We start from the raw sequence: 24,245 nt of genomic DNA on the forward strand, positions 1-24,245 counted from the left end.
TACCAAGGAGGTTTGAGGACAGACCCCAGGGTGTGTGTGTGTGTGTGTGTGTGTGTGTGTGTGTGTGTGTGACTGGGGAGGGGCAACTGCCCGACCTGCCCTTCTAGGAGGATTGCCCCCCTCCCACATCCTCCTCTCAGGGGTTGGGCTGAGGAGGAAAGGGGAGACCTACCCCACAAGGACAGACGCTTCTGTAACCCCTTGTCCAGCCCCTCTCCACACCCTCCAGCGGTCGCCCTGCTCGCAGGCCCTCACACTGGAGAGGATGCAATCCATGTGGCCGGGTTGTCCTGTCCCTGGCTGGTGGCCATTGGGAGACGGGCGGGAATGAGGGGGACTGGGTGCTCCCCAGGCGACCAGGTTCTCCAGTGCTGCCTATGGCCAGATAACCCGCGGAAAGCCTTGTGGGGGAAGCAAGCCGTGGAACAGGCCCCTGCTTCCCCCAAGTGCCCAGTGTGAGCCTGGGCCCTGGGATGGGACAGTGCGTCTGCCCGTCAGACTGTCAGGGGACGATGACCTTCAGGTTCAGGAGTGTGGGGCCTGCCCGCCGAAGGCTGCGGTGCTCCAGGGCTGCAGCTTTGGCTCAAGGTGCCGGGAGATGGCAGTGCGGCGGCCGGGCATCAATGTTTCATGAGGTGCCGTCAGCGGTGGCGCCTCCTTGCCTGGTTCTCACCAACAGCTGCTGTGAGAGGCCACGGCCCCCATGCCCGCCCCAGTGCCCTGCTCACCCACGCCTCCAGGGCCACCTGGCCAGGGAACAGGACAACCCAGGACCCCCTCCCGACAGCCAAAGCAGAAGCCTGCCTGACCCAAGCTCGCAGAGGCTTTGGCGCTCAGGTCGAGGGTTGGCCCCTGCACCCTGTCCTGCTGTTTGGGTAATCCACAGCGTCCCTTCAACTCTCAACAGTGGGAACACCTCTCTGGTGGGTGTGTGGGGCTTGGTGCACACAAGACTGGAAGGGTTAAGAGCTGAGTCCTTGACACCCGTGATTTCAGACCTGGTCCCGGGGTGGCAGAAACACAAGCTTGGAGCTTGCACTTCAGGAATTCTAGCCTCTGCTTCTCCTGCTGCTACGGAGGCTGTTTTATGTGGGAAACTGGTCTGTTGGCGGGTCTGGCCCAGGGCTGCTAAGCTGAGACTCTTCCGACCTTGTCTCAGGCAGCCTTTCTCCCCACACCCCAGGCTCCCAGGCCTCTTCCGACAAGTGCAACTGAACCCTTACTGTGTATGGAGGGCCCAACAAGCATCACACTTTCACTCTGGCGCTTGTATTAGGAAACTGTACCTTCTTACCCCTGCACACTGGTAATTTTCCTGGTTGTCTTCCCAGTGGTGACTGGGCATGTGTGTGTGATTCTCTGCATGCTTTTGTTCCCAGGCAGAGCCTGTGGTGCCAAAAAGCTGCCTCTGAGACCTGATGGCCAGAGTTGGAATCTTGTCTGTGTCTTTTACTAGCTCTGTGGCCTTGGGCAAATCACGTAAACTCTCCCAGCCTCAGCTTCCCTACCTGTGAAATGGGAGAATAATAAGAGTTTCCACAGCATAGAGAAATCTATGAGATGATGGAGGTGAGGGGTGCGGCCCTATGTGGGGGTGGGCAGCCAGGATGAATGTTCATACTGATAGCTGCCAGGTTGCTTTGCTCTTCAAAACAGTTTGCTCACAGTTTTGTTTCCTCCTTTCCCCATGGTGGTCATGTTGGTTGAGTCAGGCAGCAGCAGCCCCCTTCTTTGATTTAGTAGGCCAACCCCTCATCCCCTGCTTAGCTACTAGCAAGTTTCAGACCAGGGAAGCTGGGCAAGCTGTTGGGGTGGGACCAGCGCGTGAAGGCCTGGAAATTCTTGGTGAACTGAGGTGGGTCAAAACATGTTTTTTATTACCTTATTTTCACTTCTTTGAAAAGTAATTTTTCACAATTTCTCTTTAGGTTTTGCCATCTTGGCAAAGGAAGAGGAATCAGTCAGAGAGAGGAAGGTTGGAGCTGGAACCACCAGGAACAGCAGTAACACAGTCTGAATATCACTTTAGCTTCCAGGTACCTAATCAAAAAAGGGCAGCAAAACTGGCTGACACATTTGCTTTGTCTTTCCTTCCAAACTGACATGCTTCCTCTAACCAAAAGTTGTTCTCCCTAGTACAGAACTCTGAGATGCATTTGTCACGTGGGTCGTAGTAAACATAATGGGCAAATGTCCTCAGCCATAGTTACATAGAGAGGCATAACAATTCTTCGAGCAGTGTTTCTTATCTCAATATTCAGTAAAAGTAGGGAGTGTGTCCTTTCCCGTCATAGCTCTTATAGCCATAGTATTGAAATCAATATTTGTGTAATCATTGATTAAAACCTGTTACCCACCTACCACTTTATAAGCTTGAGAGCGGGGCCGAGCCTCTCTTGCCAACCATAGGACACTCCCTGGGGGGTGGGGGGGGAGGGATTTGGTTTTGCTGACTGGTTAGGTGCAGCTCACATGCCCACTGCTGAACCAATCACTTTTTGGGGAAGAGTGGCTCAGGACTGCAGATGGCCAGGTTACGGTCACAGGCTCCACCCCAGAAGGGTGAAAGGGGAGCTCCACCGTCTTAAGAAATACTTACCACACTCCCCGAAGAATACTGGCTGCTGTCCTGGAACAAGGTCTCTGAGCTGCAGGTGGCAGAGAATGGGTTGGTTTGCAAAGAAGTCCCTTCCCTGTGAAGGTTCTCTTAGGACTGCTGATGGTCGGTAGGGCGTCCACTCCAATGTGATGGGGAGGCATTGGCTCTGTTGAGAGAGTCTGAAGTCCATCAGGATTGTTCCTGCGCTCATCTGTGGGAGGGTTGGAGGGCTACCGGCAAGTCTGAGAGGTGGCTCAGAGTCTGTTGACTCACATACAGGGGCGAATCCACAGAGCGAGGGGGGCCTCTATTTGTGTTCCCTTTGTCATCTGTGAGGAGCAAGTTAGAGGCTCTAAAGTTAGAGAAGAATCCTTATGATCAGATAAGATAGTAATTTATTTTAGCATTACTATATTGCACTCTGAGCTTCCTGGCAGCCAGAGCAAAAATAGAAACCATTTGGATATCTCAAGTAATTTTTTTCATTGCAGACCTATCAGCATCTGCATGAAATAGTGGAAAGAGCCCTGGTTTGGGACCTTCCTGGACTGGCCTCTTTCAGGTCAGCAAAAGTTTAGAGAGCACATATTCTGTGCCTGTGATGGCAGAGATACAAAGACAGTTGGCTCCTGCTCATTTGGGTTGAATCAAGGAGGCAGGCGCACCAACCCATAAACGTGTTTGGAGCACAGTGCTGGAGAGGAAATCCGAAGCCTGGTGTGGAAGGGCCCTGAATGACATACAGGCCTTGAGTTTGCCTGGAACAGCTTTCCACCCCCACCAACCCCTCTGTGGGATAGCACTGGGACAGGTGGGAAGGCAGAGGATGGGGGAAGAAGAAGCTGGTGAATTGAGTGGGTAGCAGCTACCACAGGGCTTCATAATCCTTGTTAGGAGGGTGGGATATTATCCTGAAGGCAAAGAGGAACAGATGAAGGGTTGAAACAGTGAGAGGTCTGGTCAGCTGTAGATTCTAGAATGGTCACTACCTGGATAGTGGAGGATGGACTTGAGGAGGTGAGAGAGGAGCAGATTATTGCAACGTCCTTCACTCAGCTACTCCATCCATCTTTTTCTTTGTTTATCAGTTCATCCATCCACCATGAGCACAGGAGGCCACAGGTTGGTGTGGGAAACATGAAAGACGTGTGGCCTCTGCCTTTCTAGACATGCCCCTAAGAGGGCCTCGGTTTACCCTTCTGTAAGCCTGGTCTGTTTCTCCCATCCTCACAGGCTCTGCAGCCAGTGCCTTCCAGATGTCTGCTTGCTGCATGGGGTGGGGAGGGGAGGGGAGACAGGGTGCTCAGAGTCCAAAGGGGCACAGCCACTACCGCAGACAGTTTGGGAGGCAGCGTGCTGAACAGCCTTGTCGGAAGCTTTTAAAATAATTACTCCTGCCTGCTCTGGCTGACCGGCTGACGGCAGCCTATTAGCCCTGAGTTGGAAATTCTGAATTGTTTCTTGACAATTGAAAACACGATTGGAGGCCAGGAGGGAGCTGCCCATGAAATATTGATGTTTCCTCGGAATGGGGCTGCTTCAGCTCAGCCAGGAATCCTGGATGCACAGGACTGGTGGCTGCAAAGTGACTACCGTTTTTTTCTGGGGCTCCTCAGCTGACCGCCCTGTGGGGAGATGGGAGTGTGTTTTGTGCAGAGTTGTGAGGGTGGTTTGGGAACCTGCACCTCTAGTGCCTCACTCCAGGCTGGCCACCCCCCCCCCCCCCCCCCCCCCCCGCACTCCAGCCCTACTCTCAGGGCCGAGCAGGGTAGAACTTGGGGACATGAGATGTTCTGTGTGTTCACGTTTGGCCTGGATTCTGTTTAGCACTCATGGCTCGTCTGGAGTCAGACTGGGTGGGAATCCCAGCTCTGCCCCCTCACCATTGTGAGCCTCGTTTTCTCAGCTGTTCAATGGGGGATGCTGAGAGTTCCTGCCGAGTAAAGCTGGGAGGTAGAGAGGTGCCCATAGTGTGTCGGGCCTGGCCTCAGCCGTGGCTCATGGGCTTAGTAAGGGCAGTCCTCGGTAGATCCTGGGTTAGCTCAGGGCCAGCTATGGGAGTTCCCACTGGGCCCCTAGGGTTTCGTGGTCCCTTCTCCTCTGCAGAGTGCTTTGAGGCACTTTGTGTTTTTCCCTTCTCTGTAAATCCTAAGTAAATATTAGTGCTGGGAAGGTGTACTGGCCTGGCAGACATACCTGCTGGGTAAGGAGCCCTGGGGTCTTGGTAAGGAAACCCACATGGCCAGCACAGGCCTCTGGTCATTGAGGTGAAGCTCTGCATGTCTAAGGAAACTGGTGGGTAATAGCTGCCTGGCTGCTGCCCTCAGAACCTGCCCAGGGCAGCTGGAGACGGACCCTGCTGCGGGAGCCCTTGTCTTGTCAGCCACAGTAAGTGTGGCTCACTGTTCTCATCTTGGAAGGTGGTATTTACTCATTTTTATAGATGAGGACAATGGAGGCTGTACTTCATTTCTTCACCCACCAGGCAGTTTTTAAGCACCCACTCTATGTGCTGGCACTGGGGAGTGTGTGTGTGTGGGTGCTGGGGACTCAGGGAGGATGGACAGTCCCAGGGCAATCCTTCATGAGGTACTGGATCTAAAGATGATGCATCTTTAGGAGTGGGGCAGGTTTGGAGCTGTGGGAGACAGAACAGGGGCAGCAGGCCTAACCTGGGGGTCAGAGCAGGCTTCCTGGAGGAAGTGACTTTCCCCTGCACTGTGGGGGTAGCAGGAGTTTGTCCTGGAGCTGGGATGGGGGCAGGGCAACAACAAAGCTAGGGAAGGGCAGGCTCAGTCTGGGTGTTCTTATTGCCTGAGGGTGAGGCGCCTCTTGCCAATGTCATGAGGAACAGCCTAAAGAGGTACCGAGAAAGGCTTCACAGCTCCTATGTGCTGGGTTCCTTGCCCCTGGGAATCTCTAGGCGTTCTTTTCTTCACTGGAGAAACGAGAACGTGGATCACTTCTAGCAACAGGGCACATTTTTCAAATGGAACTTTACCAGGTCCTCTAACTAGACGGCTGCAGTGCTGCTCTGCTTGAGGGTGTCGACGTGGGCTCTTCTGCCCGCCCCTCACAGACCCTTCTGTCCCTACAGGCACCCTGAGCAGCCCCAGGGCTCCCTGGCCACAATTTGCAAGCTGCAGGGTAAGAAGCCTCTCCACGAGGCCGTCCAGCCCCAGTCCCTGAGGGTCCTGGACCCTGGGGCTGGCCGAGGTGGCCCCCTTCCACCCTGATGGAAAAACCCCCATAGACCTGCTATTCCTTGCACCTGTTAAATTTCCTGGGAGTTGTTTGTGATTCAAGTCTGTAAGCACCTATTAAACACCTACTGGATCCTTGCAGAGTGGCTAAGGTTTTCTGAGCACCAGCTGTATGCCAGGTCTCTGCGGGGCTCTTTATATCAGGTCATTTCCTCATCACAATCAGCTGTCAGCCCATTTAACAGATGAGGGAGAGAAGAGCTGAGAGAGGCTCAGGGACTTGCCCACGATCACAAACGATAACACCAGCTCCCATGGGTTAAGCACCGGGTGTGTTCCAGGCCTTGGCTAACGTCTTCCCCTGCATTAGCTCCTGTAGTTCTCAGAGCAAACCTGTAGCGTGGGCGTCACTTCCGTCCACAAGGATCCAAAAAGTGCAGGCTCAGAGGTGAAGGAGATCTGCCTGGACCCCTGGACCTGTGCCCACCTGGGCCTCTCCCCCTGTCCTGCCCTGTGTTGAGGGTCTGAGGCAGCTCCATGTGGAGGAACTCCCTCCCTTCTCTGTTCCCATTGTACATATAGGGAAACTGAGGCCCAGAGACTCACTCCTTTCAGAACATCTCTGCCCTCTGGGGTCCCCATCTGGCATAGGCTCTGTGGGGACAGAGTCCCAGAGAGCAGTTTCTAGGCTCTCGGCCTCACGTGGAAAGGTGCTGGCTCGGTTATCAGATGGCCATCAGATGGCCATCCGCTGTGGCTGGGTGGCCGTCAGCTGTTACCGGTTAGCCATTAGCCGCTAATATAACTGCCGTGGCTACACTAGGGGGTTGGTTGGTTGGCAGAGCAGACGGCGGGTTGTGGCCAGCAGGGTTGGTTGGTTGGCAGAGAAGCGGACGGCGGATTGCAGATCATGTGGCTCCTGCTTCCTGTGTCTCCAACCCAGCAGCCAGCGAGAATATAGTGGTGTGACTCCTGTATCAGTGGCTCCATTGGTGTTCCGTTTTGGCCTCACCATGTCCAGTGTTCTGGTGCGGAGAGCAGGAGCTGAGGCCCTGCATTTCAGGCTCCCTGTTTGTTCCCTGAGGTTGACTATGACATCAGAGTCTGGCAGAGTCTGGCCTTTCTGGGGGCTGTGCCCATCCGACAGCTTTGATCGGGGCACACTGACCTTGGCTGGCTGGATGGCACCATCCTGAGGCTCTCAGGACACACAGAGGCCAGATCTGGGGGAATGTGCCCGTGCTGGCTGCTCCTGCTGCCCCTCCTTCTCCTCCTTATGCTCAGCGCCCCACCATAAATCTGGAGTCCGCACAGGTTCCTCCCACCTCGCTCCAATACACCTCAAACTCCCTGCCACGTAGGTGTGACCGTCTGACTGACAGGGCCTGCACGGATTCTTGCCCGGGGGGTGGGGGGATGCATGATACTGAGGTCAGGGTGGTATCTGAGGCAGGGTGGGGGGAAGCTGGACTTTAGGTGGGTGAAGAGACTCCCACTCTGGGGTACCTGCAGGTGGGACCTTGGTGCCCACAGAGGATGGGGCTCCACTGAGCCTTAGGGGCGAAGCTTGTCTGTGCACAGAGCCCAGATGGCTGCCGAGTAGACAAACACAAAGTGAGGGGACGAGTCTTGACAAATGTTTGCCAAGTCCCTGGCTGACTTGGAAGTCAGGAGCCAGCTTGTTTGGCAGAACAAAGGGGAGAACAGCCTCCAGAGGGCCATAAATAGCAAGGAAGGAGGAGCAGCCCGGCCTGAAGGCTCCATGGGACCTTGTCCCAGGCTTGTGCCCTCTGCTGAAGGATACCTCCATCCTCTCCCGCATGCTTTGGACCAGCTGGCCAAGGGCCTGGCCTGTGAGCCTCATCTCCCTGGAACCCCTGGGTGCTGGGTCATCTGAGGGGCCTGGGGAGGCTGGGAGGTCAGTGTGACCCGCACATTCCAAGGTCCCTCTTCCTTTAGGAACAAGGAAGTTTGGCTGTAGTCAACAGTGGCAAAGCTTCCAAGGAGGCAGAGCTGGGCTGGCACTAGACCCTGGGACCTTGTGGCACCTGGATATACCCAGGCTGAAGGCCCCCTCGACCCTGGAGGGTGTACAGTGACCTTCTCTGCCCACAGTCCAGACAGACACGGCCACTCTACTTCTTCATAGGAGGAGGAAAGAACAGAAGAGGTGGAGGGTGGCAGGGGGAGACACTTTCCCTCCTTGGGCCTCAGTTTCCTCAGCTTATCCTTGGCCAGCCCCTACCCCTGGGTTCCTGCGGGCATCAGGGGAGGTAGAGCCAGTCTGGGCATCAGAGAGGAGCTGCCTTTTGTACTGGGTCCTGAGACATGGGCAAGACTTCCTTCCGAGCAGGTGGGGAGGCTGTCTAGGGCTGTGTGCAGAATAGGTGAGCACATGGAGTGGGAATCACGGGGCGCCATGTGTGGGGTCTGTGAGTTCGGTTTGGTGCGGTGTGGCTAAGCCTGGGTGCTTCTGGGGCTGTTATGAGACCAAGGCTGAGAGGCCAGCTGGGCTCCGAATGCCAGGATAAGAGATCCCTGGGGGAAATGAGGAGCCATGAGGGTGACTGAGCTGGGAAGTGTCCTGAGCAGGGCTCTCGCTTTGGATGGTGGGGAGAGGGCAAGAGACAGTTGAGGCAGGTCCGGGTGAGAGGCTGAAGGTGGACTGCAGAGGGCCCTGGCTTTTCCCTCTGTTCCTGCTTCCCCTGGGCTGGGGAAGGAGGCCCGGGAATGGGGTGGGTGTGGGGCCGGGGGAGGCAAATCCTGCCTTCCCTCTGATGATCAGGCCTACTCTGCAAGGTCGGGTTCCTTTCTTTCTGAGCGGAGGCAGCCCACAGCCCCACACTCTGCCTCCCTGGGCCCCCCCGGGATGCTGGCCTGAGCTCCAGCGCCTCTCTCTGTCCCTCCATGCTTGTGCATTGATTCTGCATCCCCTGTACCTGATACTCTCCAAGGAGCCTGCTCCAGGGGCCCTCAGGAAGCAGAAGGGTGGCCAGAGGCCTGGTAGATGAAGGCTAGGTGCTGTCCCTTTGCCTGGGCTTCGTCCCAGGCCCACCTGCAGCTATTGTCCAAACCTCCCTGGCTGTGCACCTCACTTTGGCCGTGGTTTTGGGGGCCTCAGGGCCTAAGACAGGAATGGCCTCAACGAAGGTCATATACATTCCTTCATTTAGCAACCTTTGGGTCCATCTGTGACAATGGTGAGGCAATGGAGAAACCCCCTGTAGAGGGGAAGAAGGGACTTGGGTGGTAGCTGAGCTGCACGTGTGGAGGGAACTGCTTCGGAGGAAGGGGCATGGTGGCCTGGAAGGCTGGTGGCTCACCCTGTAGGGGGATAGAGAAGTGTGGGGCCCTGGGCTTTGTGGGGTGCGTTCAGGGCCCATGTGTCTGGGTCCCACCACTGCTTGTTCTCACTTCTGGTTTGCCCTCCATTCTCTGGGGGGCTCGGGGTGGGGTCAGATGGTGGGAGAGTGGGAAGAGGGAAGCAAGGTTCCCATTACCCAGCCACCTCTTTGCTCAGGTGTGGACGGTTTGACCAGTGTGTCCGATTCTAAATCTCTTGAGTCCAGTCTCCATTCCCTATCCTGATTTGATCTTTCTTCCTTTCTCTCTCTCTCTCTCTCTCTCTCTCTCTCTCTCTCTCTCTCTCTCTCTCTCTCTTTCTTCTTTCCTTTCCTTTTTTATTTTTTTTGCCACATGGGGCCAGTTTGTTACAGTTACATACCTCTCTTTCTCTGTCCATTTTTCCATAAAGAAAGTTTAAACACATGATTTTTAATTTTTTTTTTTTTTTTTAGTTTCAGTGCATGTATTAAAAAAAAGTCCATCTCAAAGATTATTGGGTTGATAGACCAGTTCAGTATCTTGATTTTGGTGGTGATTTCATGAATCTACACATGTGATAAAATGTCAGAACTATATGCACACTTCATACCAATGTCAGCACCAATGTCAGTTTCCTGGTGCTGACTTTGCACTATAGTCATGTACGATGTGACCATAGGGGGGAACGGAAGAGGTTGTTATTATTTCAAAATAAAACGTTAAAAATAAAGAAGTCAGTTTGGGGTTCTGCTCGGGGGTGTGGAGAGCATGTCCCCACAAAGAATAATAGGAGCTGTTGGGGGACCCTGGGAAAGGAAGGAGAGTGAGGGAGGGCCAGGGTGACGGAAGGGGAGACCAAGGGTTGCTGGGGCCTAGGTGCTAGGAGCGCGTCTGAATCGTGCTGGAGTCCATCCAGGGCTGTGGCTGATAAGACCCATTGAGGGGATGTGTGGCACAGCTGGGCTGAGCTGTGCCCAGGGAGGAGCGGGGAGGAGCAGGCATATAGTTTTGCCTCCAAAGGCACCTCAAAAGCCAGGGCCGTAGGTGGTCCCAGCAGAGTGTCCACACTGCGAGGTACTTGGGTTGCCCAGCGGCAGGCGTCTGTGACCAGGCCTGGGTGGCGCCTCTCAGAGCCCACTGTGGCCCTGGGGGCTCTGGAGCTGGGCCCCTGGCTCCTGCCTTCCGGTGCGGTTGAGAAGCTGGAGGAAGCACAGGCAGAGGGTGCAGTGATCTGGCCACGTGGGTCTCCCGACAGCAGGCTCTCTTGTCCCACACAGCTGACCCTCCAGACAGATTGCTGTGCATTCCCACAGCTGTGGCCTCATCGCCTGCTTTCTTGTCCCCTCCCCCAGGACCCTCTCCTACCTGCCATCCTCCACTGTGATTCAAAAGAAATTCCCCCAAAGCAATCTAAGCTGATGTTGCCACCTTGCCCCACGTCCTTTACCCACCCTGGTCCCCCACATGCAGCCCCTTCAGCACTAGGTGGAGGCTGCCCGGCCTCCACTCAAGGTTCTTACCATTTACATACCAGCCCGCCGTTTCCTCTCACCCTTTGTGTGCTGTTCCCAGGTACACCTGCCTCCCCTCCAGCGGGCTCAACAGCTACTCAGTACCAGCCACTGGTTGACTGCAGGGAATGGCTTCTTCCTCCTCCTCTTTCTTTGGCCGACTCCTGCTCACTCTTCCAGGCCCAAGCCAGACACCGCTTTTCTGAGCAGCTTTTCTAGCCCCCCTCCCCTGACCACTTGTACCTACTGCCCTGTTCCCTTGGCATGGTCCTGAGTCTTGCACTTATTTGTATTTGTGGGTTTACTTTTGGCTGCAGACTGGGCTTCCTGGGGGTCAGGATTGCCTTTCTCCATTTCTGTAACACTACCCCTTCAAACACGGGGGTCCGTGTTAGGAGCCCAGGAAGGTTTGCGACACAAGTGGGGCTGGGGATAGGGCCTCCATCATGTAGGTGAGGCTGGTATGAAGGTGTCAGCTTCCCAGGGCACAGCCAGTCAGGGAACATGAGTGCTGAATACTGGCAACTCTGCTCCTTTTGCTGCTCGTTGCCCAGCCACCCAGCACGAAGCTGCTCTGCTCTGTTGTGCTCCTGCCGTCCCATCCCCATCCCGCAAGGTTAGGGACTATCTGCATGCACCATTTTTCAGACGAGAAAGACCAAGGCCCAGAGGGTGTTACTGCCCCAGGCAGCAAGAGAAGAGCTAGAATTCAGACCGAGGGTGCTTGATGGAAGGGCTCCCTCATCCCATGTTTTTGATCATTACATAATCCTGGCAAGTGCTGGGAATGGGGATGGTGGAGCCATAGGTGTGACCCCTGGGGGTGGGGGGCTGTAATGGCCCCAGGCTAGCAGGAAGCACTCAGTTATCGTGGGGGAGGCAGCCCTGAGACACCCTGCTCAGTCCAGTGGGTTTAGGGATCGGGGATTCAGTGTGTCCTGATGGGGGTAGCCGACTGGTCACAGGAGAAGCCCAGCCGCAGCCCTGCTTTCCTGTGGCTGCAGCCCAGTGGGGACTGCCGGGAGGGCCTGGCTCTGCTGACTTACTGCTGTGCTCAGGAATTCCTCGTCCACCCCAGAGCTCGGCGTCTGGGGAACAGCCACCTGGACTGGGAGGAAAACGGGGGTTATCTTGATCTCCAGATGAGGTGGTATCTGCTCGTGGAGTTGCCGGCGAGGCTCTTTGCCTTGGATCCTGCTCGCTCTCCTTCCGGCCCCTGATTAAGAGTCCCAAACACAGGGCCGTAAAGGTGGCCATAAAAACAGAAGAAATGCTGGCGCAGCTGGCTTATCAAAGCGCATCTCGGACACCAGCCAGGTCTCCCTACTTCAAGTTTATTTCTCCTCTGCTTTCTCTCAGAAGGTGTCTCGTAAATAGCTAAGAGGGTCATTTATAAATGCCTCTGCCTTCCCCTCAGCACAGGCGCTGCCACTTTGCTCTTCCTGTTCCTCAGGCATGGAGATGGTAACGAGATGGTCCAGGCACTCCCTCCTCCCAGGTGCCCGCAGAGATGAGAAGTGGAAGCCCAGGGTCCCAGCATCCCCAGATAGGGGCGAGGCTCCCAAAGGTGAGTGACGGTAACACTTTTGACCCTGTCCTGCTGACACACTGTTCCCTGGCTCCCATGATACTTACTGCTGGGGGAGTGTTGAGCTGACCTCTGGGAGGGGACATCTTGCTGTGGGCTGGCCTGGGGGGTTGGCCCACATCACAGAATCAGTTCTATGGTGTCAGAGTTGAAAGGACGTTAGAAGTTGCCTTGTATAAATCGCTCCCGATTTCCTGAGGTCTCACAGCAAGTGAGAGGTGCAACCAGGAGCAGAGTGTCTCTCTGGCCCCTCGCCTGGGGGGAGGAAGCACAGCCTTCTAACTTCTAACCATGACAGCAGCAATGCCTTCTCTTTTGTGGAGCATGTTTCAGGATGCCAGGGGCTTTGATGTTCCCCGTTTTATCTGATCTTCTCAGCAACTCTTTGGGCAGAGAATATTATTTCCATTTTGCAAAGAAGGGGACTGGGTGCTCCAGGTGCAGGCTGGGGGTGCAGGCTGGGGGCTCTGTTACCTATGAAACGGCTGTGTTCTCTCTTTGCCCCTCCCGTTCCTCCCAGACGTTTCCGTGTGTGTTGAGTTTCTTCTCATTCATTTTCAAGAGAGGTTCACCGGAGGCCATCTAAACACAGCCCTCAGCACCCAGTTCTTCCTTCCTGACTTCTTGGCCTGTCAAGACCCCGGCTTCACAGCCAGATGAAGCAGAGTGAGGTGGTCCTGGGCCTTTCCCCCTTCTTACCTGGTGGTTTGGGTTTCTGCCAGCTGGGGAGCTTGTGGCTGGGGTTGGGCAAAGCCCCCCAAATGCTGAAACGCACTGGGGACTCTTGTTCATGGCTGAGAAGGCCCCAGATGTTGAAGGTTGGTGGGTAGGGTTGGTCTGAGGGTGTGGGAGGGACCCTGGCTGTGGGAGCACGAACCTTGCTTGAGTTTCTGTTTCCCTGGCATCAGCCCAGGGCTTGGCATTCAGCGGGCACTTGGGAAATGCTAAATGCAGAAATTAGTCTAGCCTGGCGTGGCCATGATAACTGCACCTGCCTTCACCAGAGCGGCTTCCTTTCTGTTGCATCTGTTTCTGTTGAAAGGTCTCTCTATATCATACCTGTTTAGAGCCCACCCCACCCCAGTCAGATCAGAGTGTGTCCCCACTGGTTGCTCCTCAGCCTGGCCACACTTGGTGGGGGCTTGCTCTCCGCTCACCCGTCTCCTGCACAGGAGCTCATTCTGCATTTGTGCACTTCCTGGATTATCACTTTCCTTAGCTGATTCCTTGTGGCCTGATTTGATATGTGAACAGTCCTCCAAAACGAGGTGTTCCCTGTTTTAGGAGAGTAGATACTCCCTTCGTTCAGGAGAAAACAGAGGCTTCCCGTGGCTGAGTGATTTTGCTGGGGTGTCACAGAGGGCTGACAACCCTGGCCTCAGTGTCGCTTCTAGCTTCTTGTTTCTTACTCTTTCTCGGTAAAACTTGCTGAGTGTTCAGGGGAATGCACAGCGTGCCGGCTGCTGTGGCCGAGACCCCTGGGAGGCCATGTGGGGGAGGCCCTCGTATCTGCCTGGTGCCTGTAATATATTTGAATTATCTCCGCAGATGAGCCCTGATTTAGCAAACAGTCTAGAGTAAACCTCAGCTTGAAGACAAATACAATTGACACTGGGCTTGAGTGGTTCAAAGGTTATTGGTGCAAAACTGTCGGCTTTGTTTAGCCGAGCGGCTGTATTTATGATGAGCGAAACGACAGTGCCATCCATAACTTGCTGGCCGGGAGGCTGACGTCGGACCCGAGACAGCCTATTTACACTGAGCCAGGAGTTTAGTTTCTCTGCTGGGAAATGCAAAGGCGATTCGATTCTTGGCCAAGTTGCTTGATGGGTTGCTGGCTTAGGGCTGGTGTCATAATTTGGGTCATCGGTTCACCTTGTTGGGAAGGAACGCACCACTCACGGCAGTCCTTTCCTGGCACAAATCCCAGCTGGTGTAGGAGAGGTCCTTGGGACTGTTCGGAAGGGCCCGAGCAACGGGTCTCTTTGACCTCTAAGCGAAGGCCACATACACAGGAGTAGCGACTGTGAATCCCTGGGTCCAGGGCCTTGTGTCTCCTGGATGGTGGTTAGTTTTGGAAAAAGGAACCATGGGTGAGTATTGCATTAAAGAGCTGCAGCACTAGAGAGGCATGAGTTACAGACACAGGATTCCCCTGGAGAGAAATCATCCCAGCAATGAGCAAACTGTGGATGGAAGGAGCCATGGCCAGAGCTGGCAGAGGTATGTGTGTGGGGGTTTTTGGGGAAGAGGAGGCAGTCTGTATCAAGGGCCTTACTTAACATGTGTTTCTCGTGTGACCCATTTGTTTTGCTGCTGGGAATCCAGCCTGAGAGCATCACAGACGTGGACAAAGATTCACGGCCCTAGATGTTCACTGCAGTGTTATTTATAATAGCCCAAAGGGGAAACAACTTCGTCAGTAGGGATTTTTATTACATTAATGATGCCATGTTAATACAATGGGATATTGTATAGTAATTCAAATTGATGTATATGAAGAATTTTTAATGATCTGTCAGAACAATTCTAAGTCGTGGAAGGGAACATCTTACAATTGTCTGTAGAGTGTGTTTTCTGTTTGTAAAACAATCCGCAAAAGTGGAGGTTAGCTCAGGTGATGGGATTGCCCTTTATAAAAATTCTCTTATCTCTTCATGGAATATGCTTTAAATTTCTGCTAAAGGGTAGCTGTGAATTTTCATCCTCAGGGACAATTAATTACCAAGGGAATAAGCAGAATCCAAGTTCCCACCCCTTTGGCGGTCCCTGCTCTTCTCCAGGCCTCAGTGTCCCTGGGTGTGTGAGGCGATGCGGGGCTGCTGTGGTCCTGCCCTGGCTGACGTCCCAGTCGGGGAGGACTGACCCTCTGGGCAGCGTTGGCAGCCTGCCCGTGATCACCGTGTCCTAGGTCTGGTGGGTCACCTAATTTTAGTGCCTGCTGGGGCAGCTGCCTAAGTGTGGCCCCAGTTGCCAGGCAGATGGTCAGGGTGGTGTCGGCAGTGTTGGCAGCATTTCTGCTAGGCTGGTGAGATCAGAGGACAGCTTGGGACCCGGGCTGGGTGAGTCACAGAGCCACAGGGGGATTCTCAAGTGTCCATGACACAGAACATCACCGCCTGAGTTTGGGAAGAAATCCATTAGCCAGGATGGCTGCACTGCGCAGAGGGGAAGGGGACACCTTGGAGGGAGAGGGAGAAGACAGGGCTGCAGGCCCTAAGTGTGGAAAAACCCGTTCTCTGGAATTCCAGAAGCCAGCTTGCCATCAGAGGTTTCCAATGTAGGACTAGAACTTGTCTCTCAGCCCAATTCCGTCTGTCAGCTGGGGCCTTGCTTGGAGACATGGCCATTTCCCTAAAAGTTCTTGGCTGAGGGCCTCATCTAACAACAGGCAGCTGTGGGCACCATGTCCTTAACCAGAATAGCTGGGAGTGTGGGGTCTCTGGGTGTGAACTCGAGAACATCTCTACCAGGAAGAAAGTTCAAGGGTAAATGGAGAGCAGGGCTGAGTTGGTGAGGGAAGACAGGGCTGCCAAGACCTTCTCCTTGGTCTGTAATCTTCAGTCTTATGTCACCTGCTTTGCACGTCAAGCCATTTTTGTAAACCCAGCTCTGATTTGTCATTCTTCCTCTGACCAGGCTCTGCAGAGTCTGTGAATAAAGTCAAGACCTCTGAGTATGGCACTCAGGACCTTTCTTAAACTTGGCCTCAACCGATTTTTCTGCTTTTCTGCCGTCACAATTCCTGCGTTAGCTAAACCATATCCTTGAACACACCATAAATCCTTAATACCCGAGGGCTGGAATGCTGCCTCATTTAATCACTAGTTATTTATAGAACACCTGCTGTAGGCCAGGTAAGAGTCACTAGATAAACTCCTATTCAACCCTCAAAACCCAAATGTCTTATGGTCTGATATGCTTTCACCAGCATAACCTTCCTGCTCACTCTTTCTCCACCGATGATGATATCTTGTGTCTCATTTTCTCAGTGTTGTGTCCACTTTTCCCAAAATACCTTGGTAACTTTCCTCTGTGTTTCTGGCACAAGGCATAATTCTCTGTCAATAGCTTTTGGATGTTGTCATACAGAGAAGAGCCATTAGTGAATGCCAACAAAGCAAATGGCAGGATCTATTCCCTGGAGTTGTAGGACATAGGATAATGATAGCAAATAGTGTCGGCTTACACTTACCCAGCATGTCCCGTGTGCCAGGCACTGTATTGAGTGCTTCCCACCTATTAACCCATCGAATCCTCCTGCAACCCAGGGGCTAGATGTGGTTACCCTCTCCTGTCACAGATGAGAAAACTGAGGCACAGAAAAGGTGAATCACTTGTCTAGGATCACATAGCCAGTAAATAGATGAACTGGGATTTGAACCTACGCAGACAGGCTCTCAAGCTCTCACACTATTGCTTCTTTCTTCCGAGACTAAGAGGTGATGTTTGTCCCCTGGGAAGTGAAGGGCAGCCCCGTACCCAGTGGGTCCCGGTGCTGATTGCTGTTGGCAACCTTGCATGGATGCACGGCTGGTGCGGGAAGGCTTTCCTGGATCTGATCTAGTGATACATGTCGGCACATTCTTCATTTCTCCTTTCCCTACCCCCCCGTCTGCCATGCAGGGGACAGGAGTACCTTCGTTGCCTCTCCTTCAGCAAATGCATTCATTTTGTATACACTTATGATGCTCCATTGCCTGTCAAGCCCTTCCTGGGCACTGGGGTATAGCAGTCCCTCCCCTCCCTGGAGCATGGGCAAGTCAACTGGCATGGTTTCAATGTTCAGTATCATATGCCTGGCACAGATCTCAGGTGGTGCCCACCCCTACTTGCATTGAGCCCTGGGGTGGCCTAGGCATTTCTGAGGACCTCCCTCCCCCATGCCTTCTTCACCTTCCATCTGTCCAGGGTTCTTTCTGTGCGCATGATATCTGAACAGACTGACCAGGGGATTGCACTTTTGGCTCGGTGACACACTTCATGTTAAATTTCTGGAGAACATATTTTAACACTGTAGTGGAGGGCATACTTGGTGGCAGCGATTCTTTAATGAGTTAACCTGAGTAGTTCCTTGGCTTGTATCATACCGTCTTCACATGGCGTTCTCCCTGTGTCTGTATCCAAATTTCCCTCTTCTTATATGGCTACCAGTCATACTGGATTAAGGGCCAACCTACTCCAGTGTGACTTCTTAGCTAATTGTATCTGCAATGACCCTATTTCCAAATAAGGTCACATTCGGAGGTACTGTGGAGTTAGGGCTTCAACATGTCTTTTTGGGGAACACAATTCAATTCATAACAGACTCCCCGAGGGAAATAGTTGGGAGCTGCTCTGTGGAGTTGCTAGACTTGTGGTGGTGTTGTCCTTTTTCTCCTGAGGGGAGCCCAGAAGAATTCTGCTGCTTGAGGGGGCTGCTTGGGACCTGGGGAAGCAGAAGTGGGTGTTGGTCCGGAGCCCACCCTGGCCTCAGCTGAAGGGTTTCCTGCAGGGCCTCACAACATGCTTTGGGAGAGACAAGATGATCAAAGATAGCTAGGAGGTGGAGAGCCTTTCCTCTTAGAAATGGAAATGGCATCTGTGGAGGAATCCTTTTAAGGGATGAAAGCAGTTTTTAAAAAGACATTAATCTCCTCACTCACTTCCTTCTGATGGCTGGAGATGAGTGACAAGCCTCGTAATTGAAGATGGTGGGGCTGATAACTCAGCAGTAGCCCCGGGAGGGATGTCTCCGGCTGTGAATCACTGCACACTACACAGGTTGGAGTGTCTCCCTGATGGTATCTCCTACTAGGCCCTTGCTCAGAGCCTCTTGCTGGCGCATGAAGACAGCGCATGCGTGTAAAGACTTGAGTTAAGCTGGTTGTCAGGATGCCCAGATGCAGCTTCCTGGCCCAGAAAGTTTTCTGGGGAACAGCTGTTGCAGCAGGCAGGAGAGTTGAGTGCCTACTGTGCACAGGCACCCTCCTAGGGGCTGGGCAGAGAGAGTGCCTGGTGCATAGTAGGCGTTTGATAGATGTCTGTTGAATGGGAGCATGAAGGCTCAGGGTAGGAGCCTCAGATGCTTAGACCAAACTCACACGAGGCCCCCCCAGTGTTTTCCTTATCCCCCCTCAGAGTGGCTTAGAGGGTGCGAGCAGCTCTGAGATCCTGGGGGATCCTGTGCCCAGGATGGTGCTGGGTGAGTGTGGGTCCTCAGGGCAGACTTGACCTTTCTGTTGTAAATGTCCAAGGCCCCACACTGTGCAAGTAGTACACGTGGATCTTCCACCCTTGGCCGAAACTGTGAGCTGCGAGAGGATGCTTTGAGGGCAGGCAGGAAGGGAGCAGCAAGCAGAGAGAAAGCCGAGGAGGGGCTCAGAGACACACAGACACTGGGGAACCCCTAACCCCCACCCCCACCTTGTTCATTGACTCCAAGAGCCCTCACCTGGTCGTGTTGCTAGCACCTCGGACAGGTCCAGCCCTGAGCTGGGTCAGACCTGAGGACAGCGGGAGGAGAGCCACCTCCGTTCCAGGCTTCCCCAGAACACCTCCCGTGTGGGTGTTGAGGGGCCCCCAAAATGCGGCTCTGCGATATGTGCTATGGGCAGTGTGTTGAGAGGCTGGGAGGTGATTTGGGACTACAGTGTGGGTGTGTGTATGCAGGTAGGGAGTGTTCATTAATTCATTCCCTCATTCACCTAACTATTCATTCAGAAGTCACCATGTTTGATTCTATGATTCCAAGGTGGGAACAAAACTGACATAGTCCCCACTCTCGTGGAGCTCACAGTCTATAGAAGGATACAGGTGTGACCTCAGTAATCACACCAGTAGACACAAAAGTACTGATGCTGCTGGGGGGAGGGGGGAGGGGGAGGGGAGGGGACTCTGTGCTGAGTTTTGTCAGTGGTTTGGGACTTTCCTTCAAACCAGAATATTCACACTTCTTAGTTGTCTGAAGAGCCCTTTGTTGAAGTGAACTCTTGTTTGTGTGGCAGCAGAACAGCCAGGCGTGTTCTAGATCCCCATTCGCTTGCCCTTCAGACCGTCTCCCCAGGCTCCAGTGGCCTGAGGAGCACACTGGACATCACTGCTCTAGGCATTGGGGAGCAGCACATCACTGCTCTAGGCATTGGGGAGCAGCAGGGCGATAAGAGGTGAAATTGCTGTTTCAGAAGATGCACGTGGCAGGGTGATCTGAGAGAAACTGCAGCAACGACGACAGGCTGCTTTGTCCAAACCCTGGCAGATGGACAGCTGGGTCTGGGACCAGCCTTGTGCCAGATATGAGGAGACTGAGCTGGCTGATGGGAGGAGGTTTGGCTGCGGAGCACAGGCCTGCCCAGGGGCTCCTGGGAAGGGGTGGGGGCTGCGATACCTGTGGGCTTGGACTGCTCTAAGCACGGACTGTGACCCTGGCTCAGAGAACAGGCGGCCTCATTCGCAGAGCTGAGCTCCTTGAGCAGCCTCCCACGGGCAGGCCCTGCCTTCGAGAAGCATGAGGGTGTGGATGGGCCGGGTAGCTGAGGGCTCTGCGGCAGTATCAATTCTCTATTGCTGCTGTAACAAATCGCAACAGATTTAGGGGCTTAAAACAACACAAATTTATCATCTTACAATTCTGTAAGTCAGAGGTTGACAGGGTCTCACTGGGTTAGGCTCAAGGTGTCAGCAGGGCTGCTTTCCATCTGGAGGCGCTCGGGAGGATCTGTTTCCCTGCCACTTGCAGCTTCTAGCGGCTGCCGCCTGCAGTTCTTGGCCCATGGCCCCTTCCTAAGTCTTCAAAGCCAGCAACATGGCATTTCTCTGACCCTCTTTCCATCGTCACGTCTCTCTCTAACCACAGCTGGGAAATGTTCCCTACGTTTAAGAACTCGTGTAATTAGATTGGGCCACCTAGGCAATCCAGGGTAATCTCCCCATTTCAAGACCCTTCAACTTAATCACATCTGCAGAAGCTCCCTTTTGCCCTGCAAGTGAGTAATCGCAGGTGCTGGGGATTAGGGTGTGGGCATCTTTGGGGTGGGGAGGGCATCATTCTGTCTACCACGGAGACCCAGGGATCTCCACAGCCAGGAACTAGGAAGCATGTGTCTTCTCTTTGGCTTCCAAGGTTGGGGTCCCCACAAGACTTGCAACCACAGAAACTCTTCTCGTTAGCAGTGGGTGTGGGGGATCCTCTTCTCAGATGGCTGCCTCACCTGCCTCACCTGCCTCCCTGCCTCACCTGCCTCCCTGCCTCACCTGCCTCCCTGCCTCACCTGCCTCCCTGCCTCACCTGCCTCCCTGCCTCACCTGCCTCACCTGCCTCTCCTCCTGTGCCCGGACCCTATTACCTGCACTTCCTCGAATGTGCCAGGCTTCCTTTTGCTTCTGGACTTGACACACGTTTCATCTGCCTGGACCCCGCCCCCCTCCTTCCACCCCACCCTCACCCCACATTGGTGAAAACCTGCTTGTCCTTGGTTCAGCCCCCCGGAAAGCTGGCCTGCCTCTCTGCTTCCCCCTCTTCTGTGTCTGGCTGGGTTAGGTGGCTCCCGTGCCCCACTCCCTGTTGTCAAGGCCTGCGCTGGCTTCACCTCTCCCATCTGACTGTGAGCTCCTGAAGGTGGAGCAGGACTGTTCCATCTCTGAGGCCAGCCTGGGCCTGGCCCTGAGCCTGTGACCCATGAGCTCTCTGAAAGAAATGAATAAAAGAATGATTCGGCTGAGGGGGAAGAAAGAAAGAAATGAGGATGGGGTACCAGGAATGATGATGAGGGAAGGTAGGTGGGTCCCCTTATCTCCCCAGGGTGGGGACCATGGCTGGTTCCCGTGTGGTCCTTCCAGCCGCATGAGGGTGCATGGGTGGGTGGGACAGTAGGAGACAGGGGGCTGGGAGGTCTCCCTCGGGGCCTGGGTGCAGCCTCAGTCACACAGTATGGATGCTGGGGGCTTTGGGCAACTTGGACATGGCCCCACCCCAAGGGTCTGATGGGAGCATCCTGACTGTGATGCTTGCCTCTCCTTGGTTTGTCCCACCCACAAGGGCGGGCTTCTCTTCAGGCTTTCTCTGCAGCATGTCTGAGCTTGGGCTGGATACATGGTAGGGGAGGGAGCTGAAATGATATAGGTACTTGAGTGGCAGGGGACAGTGGCTTCTGAGCCCCTAGGCTGGGAGCCCATTTCCGAGGTGGGGGGAGCAGCATAGGTGCTCCAAGGTGCCTCTTCTCCCTGTCCCACCCCTAGATGCTGATGGCTCCCACTGACCTCCGGATGGTTCTACTCTCAGGGGTAGATCTTCTCTGTGAGTCCTCACCCAGGGAGACATTGGAGGCTCCTCCAATACCCCCCCGTCTGAGTGGCCATGCTAGCAGGGCCATTTTGAGCTGTATTAGAGTCTGAGGCAAAGGAAAAATCAGGCATGCCAATTCTATTTTTACTTAAAATTTTCGTATTTTATTCATCTGGGATTTTTGCCTTAATTTTGGTTCTAGAAAATATTGTATGGAAATATTGTTAATCTTGATTACTGGTTTCTTTTGGGGACCCCTTACATTTTGTGCCCCTTATATTTTGTGCCTCATTTGCCTCTCCCTGGTCCTGGCTCTGCTTTCAGGTTGGGGCCCTGACATTCTCCAAATATGCAGGCGTTCACTCTGGCCTCTGATCCTCGATCCTGAGGGAGAAGGTGAGAGTGAGCTGCACGCTCAGGAGAGGAGAGGCTGGTGACATGGCCGTCTTGACTTCTCTTAGGATCTGCCACAGCCACCAGCAGGCATGAGTGGGGGCTGAACCAACCGTGGAGGCCCTGATCGCAGACGGGTTTCTCCTGGGTCTGCCATAGCCCGGCGCGGAGCACATCCTCCCTCTCCTCGTGGGCTTGGAGGCCCAGCCGTGGAACATGCAGTTGCCGGCTCTAAAGACGTCTTCCTCCTGTGCTGTGCGAGAGGCCGCAGGGCATGGGCGACTGGGGCTGAGGACCAGAGACGTGGCTTCGGGAGGCTGAGTTCCGAGCAGCCGGCCGGCAGCTGATTGTGTGTCTGGGTCTCCGAGGAGCCATGTCGCGCTGGCTGTCTTGAGTGCAAGCCGTGTTGGCAGGGCCTGGGCTCCTCAGTCTGATGCTCAGCACGCTGTCAGCACTCAGCAAATAATAAATAATAATAATATCTCCAGCATGTCGGGGGAACCCGAGGAGGGTGGGAACTCAGAAAACATGTGTTCTGTCTCATGGCGGGTGCCCGGAAACTGAAGTCTGTTCGGTACCTCTCTTTGGGTGGGAGTTGGGAGAGCCATTCCCAACCCCCAGGTTTGGCACAGGAGGAGGGTGACTGAGCAGTTGGGGCCTGCCCTGGGAACTGGGAGCTTAGGGGGAGTTGTCTGGGGGGAGGGTCTCACTGGACTGCTTCCTTAAACAAACAAAAAGAAAAGCTTAGACTGTCCTCAGATGTCCTCTGGGATTTGGAGATAATCCGACTAGGCTTTAAATCCTGAATCTACCACTTCAGACAAGTCGCCTAGCCTCTCAGGGCCTCCTCGGTTTTCTCACTTGTAAAATGGGACGGTTCCAGCAGAGTGAAATGAGAACAGCCACAGGGGCTGCCAGCAGATGAGTGATGAGCATTGCTGGTGTTATAGCTCATTTGGCCATGTCTCTGGTCCTCAGTGTGAGGCCTGAATTCGGTCCTGTGGGGGACATGGCAAGGAACAGGACACACGGGGGGCTGGCACTAAGATCCTGCAGACCCTCTGTCTGCGGCAAGTTGCCCCAGTGCGCTGGCACCCATGACTGATTGTTGAAGCTTTCCTGGGGCAGGGGATGGAGGTGGAGTGCTTGGTGTTGAGGCCCACTGGGGACTCAGTGGCATGGGTGATGTCCCCTTGGTAGCTCCTAAACGTGGGGCTCAGCACCAATATCTCGGGTTGCAGCTCCCCAGGATGTGGGAAAACCGAGTGGGGCCACGACAGTGGGACTTGGGAAAGCCCTGAGCACAGTCCCTGTGGTCTCCATTACCTGCCTGGCCTGCTTCCTCAGGAGGCACGGAGGGGCTGGAGCGTGGGGAAGTGGGGTGCTGCTTTCTATCCAGAGAGGTGTTTCTCACCTGCTCAGGTCTCTTGGGGACTGTATCTGGAAGTGCCCTTAAATCTACCGCTATGGCTGCAGGTGGCCTGCCCAGCCTCCACCCCCCCATTTCCAGGGCCCTTGTGGTTCCCCTCCTCCTCCTCCAGGCTTCTCCCAGGTAGGCTGTTGTCTTACTCACCACAAGCTTCTTGCCCTGAGGTGAGGGCTCCTCCCGGGTGGGCCAGTGAGGCCTAGCCACCGCCCCCCCTGGGGACCTGGCTCAGCATGGTGCCACAGGGGATGGGCCACTTGTCAGATGCTGTTGTTTAATTTTCCTCACTCAGACTCTGCTTGTTCCAACACCCTGCAATGACACGGGTGTTAACCGAGCACCAGGGGCTATAATTATCGGGGTTAAGAGACAAGAATCTCCTGGTGGCATAGCAGCTGCAGGCCGGAGCTGCTGCCTGATCTGTCCCCAGAGAAGAGCCACTCCAGTCCCACTCGTGTCTGAAGAGCCGCCGGGTTCACGCCCTTCGCCTCACATTTGTCTGACGGCGGCCCTGCGGGGGCTTCTCCCTTGGTGGGGCAGATACGTGGATATTATTTGGATCGAGTGTGGCTGGGCGTCACAGTGAGTGTCTGAGCAGGACAGGCACCTTGTGTGGTCTTGCTGACGACTGGCGAGGCTGCTGAGCTGGGATGGGGCAGCTTCGTGGCCACGTGGGTGCTGAGGAGGCCTGGGCGGGCTCCATGTGGCCACAGCTGGGGAGCGGGCTTTACTCAGGATACATGAAAAGTGTTGCATATTTAGGTCCAGAAAATCAATTCCTGATTTCTGTCTGTGGTGGGAGAGCCCAGACTCAACGGCAGGGATCCGGGCTACAAAGTTGGAGTCAACTCGTCACATACTGTGGTTGCTTAATAAATGTGTGTGGAGGCACCTCCAAATGCACAAATGGATGCTTAGTGTCTTGGTTGGGTGAGGGGA

General features: G+C 54.4%; 1 long non-coding RNA gene across 1 annotated transcript in view; it reads left to right on the plus strand.

Annotated features, from left to right (window-relative positions):
• Nucleotides 1-1,928: 1,928 nt before the first annotated feature.
• Nucleotides 1,929-24,245, plus strand: part of LOC148758275 (uncharacterized) — a 269,662-nt gene continuing 247,345 nt past the window's right edge. The window contains exons 1-2 of the long non-coding RNA XR_016021347.1: nucleotides 1,929-2,036; nucleotides 12,091-12,204. This is a non-coding gene — a long non-coding RNA (uncharacterized LOC148758275). The remainder of the gene's footprint in view (nucleotides 2,037-12,090; nucleotides 12,205-24,245) is intronic.

Source organism: Rhinolophus sinicus, chromosome 5, assembly GCF_057876585.1.
Source record: "Rhinolophus sinicus isolate RSI-liver-muscle chromosome 5, RSI-T2T, whole genome shotgun sequence".
NCBI classification, from domain to species: domain Eukaryota; kingdom Metazoa; phylum Chordata; class Mammalia; order Chiroptera; family Rhinolophidae; genus Rhinolophus; species Rhinolophus sinicus.